General features: G+C 40.6%; 1 pseudogene; it reads right to left on the bottom strand.

Annotated features, from left to right (window-relative positions):
- Window positions 1-1,113: 1,113 nt before the first annotated feature.
- Window positions 1,114-2,016, bottom strand: LOC110551063 (triosephosphate isomerase-like; annotated as a pseudogene).
- Between the last annotated feature and the right edge of the window lie 324 nt (window positions 2,017-2,340).

Genomic DNA, 2,340 nt, shown 5'->3' with positions numbered 1-2,340 from the left:
TTGAGTGAGGTGTTAGCTCAAAACAAGTGGCCTATTAGCAGTATATCCATGGCTATTTATGATGTATACACAAATGTGTGTCCAAATGTGCCTTTATACTATATAATAAAAGTGACCTCTCTCCCTGAGAATCCCCTATCAGTTTCACCTAAAAGACATATTAAAATTCAGACACCCTTAGAGTATTTGATTCAGCAGGTGAGGCCCAAGATTTTATATCTGAAGCAAGTTCCCCTGGTGCTGTTGCAGTTGAATTGAGGACTTCATGCTGAAAGGTGAAATTCCAGCAAAAAAGGAGGGGGTTCTTATTCGTGGTGTGACCATCCTCTGCATCTGGGATACTAACTATGTGAGAAGCCTTGATCCAGATCTCCGGATATAAAAGCTGACTTTCTAAATCAGCCATGAATATTGCTAGTCAGCTTTAAAGGTTGGAAAATACTTATATATTCTCTAGAGCAAGGAAACTGTTTGCACTTACATACATAAGATTTGAGTCAATTCTTGCCACTCATTGATCTTCAGACTTAATAAACAGATTTTAAATCCATCTAAACACTTTGGAAGTGGACCAATATATTTGATCCTTCCCTTCAAAATTACTGTGTAAAATGGTTTGTCAGACCTAAGTGAAAGAGAAACATAGAGAAGTGGGTGATGGGTCAGGAAATTAAATCCATAATAAAGGTGTCAATTTCAACATTCCCTATTCTTAATCTAAATTTAGATATTAAGAACAGTCGCTGGCTACCAGAATGTTTCTCTTAGGGGTGGGTGTTTATTTTCCCTTACATGTAGAATGGTTCACTACTACTGGGGCTTCTGCCCTGTGGGAGACCAGAGCATCCCTGGTCTCTTACAGAAAGAGGATCTGGCCTTAATATATACCTAGAAGGGAAAAGAAGGACATTTCACTCTCCTGGCCTTGCTAGGAGCTTGAAGGGACAGTCAGTTCTGCGCTCCTTCCACCCCTCAGCCAGGAGGCCACTTTGGTGACATATTTCATTCTAACCATTGTAAGTGGTAAAGAGAGTGGCCTGGTACCAACCATTTTAGGGAGGTGTAAAAGATTCGGGAATGTACAGTGTGGATTAGGCCACAGATGGGCAGTGCTTAGCATTTGGCATTTATGATGTCCACGAATTCAGGCTTAAGAGAAGCACCACCCATGAGGAAACCATCGGACTGGCTTGCCAGCTCTTTGCAGGTTGCTCCAGTCACAGAATCTCCATGAATGATGCATGTGCTCTAAAACCATCACATCAGAGACACTGGATTTCAGCCATCCCTGAGCTTCTTGTGTACTTCTTGGGTCTGCTGAGATGTTGCAGTCTTGCCGGTACCAAGAGCCCAGGTTCACAGTCCAGTGCAACTTTGTTTCGGTCCTTCCCATTATCTGTGATGACCTTGGTTTGCTCAAAAGCAATCTTCTCAGTGATGCCAGCTTCCCTTTCACCTAACTTCTCCCCATTGCTGGCACCCACTCCAAGTCCCTCTACTAGGACATGGACCACTTTCTGCCCAATCAACTCATTGGACTCCCCGAAGAAGATGTGCATTCTCTCTGAGTGCAGGCCCCTTCCTCCTCCAGTTAATCTTCCAATTTTCACCCCCTCCCACGAAGAACTTCCTGGAAGGCTCCTTTGCTCTAGGACTGAGAGTATAAGTAGTTACCAGTAAATTTTTAATAAGAATGTTATGAGTTACTGTAACTACTCTCCATTCATTGTCAGTCTAAGCTCAAAAACACAAGCCACACAGTAAAATAACAAAATAAACTCGAAGTTTAAATTTATGTGCAAATTTTCCCATATGTTAAAGAAATGGCTATTATAAATTGGATGGAGTAATTAATGGACTCATTAAACCCTTGATCTCTAGGTACTAGGGAAGAATGAAGCCTGATCTATCCACCTATGTCTTTTATTTTAAATATTATTCAGAATACATTCTCTGAAGTAAGTCATGTCAGGAAACATTACACAACAGCTTGGTGGAGGAGCCAGAAAGCCTCATCCTTGGAAGCTACAGAGTTTAGCTGCTTTCTGCCCTGTTGAACACTAAGGCTTCTAGTAACCATCAAGGGTCCCAAGAGCAGTGTGGAATTCCACTTTGTATTAAAAAAATGCATGTCTTGTCCCCACTAAATTTGTCTTTCATGGTAATGAGTAATGAGGCAATGTTGAAAAGGAATTGGTGATAAGTTTTATTTGGGAAATTTTAGTGTCTTCTGACTTCAAATCACTACTAAATAGCTTTTTAAAATCATGATAGTAACAGTTTATTGCTAGGAACATTATTTTTAGATTATGGGGACAACAGAAAATTTTAATTTTGGAG

This window comes from Meriones unguiculatus, chromosome 19 (genome assembly GCF_030254825.1).
Source record: "Meriones unguiculatus strain TT.TT164.6M chromosome 19, Bangor_MerUng_6.1, whole genome shotgun sequence".
Lineage (NCBI taxonomy): Eukaryota > Metazoa > Chordata > Mammalia > Rodentia > Muridae > Meriones > Meriones unguiculatus.
Note: the sequence above shows the minus strand (reverse complement) of the source record. Positions and strands in the feature narration are given on the sequence as shown.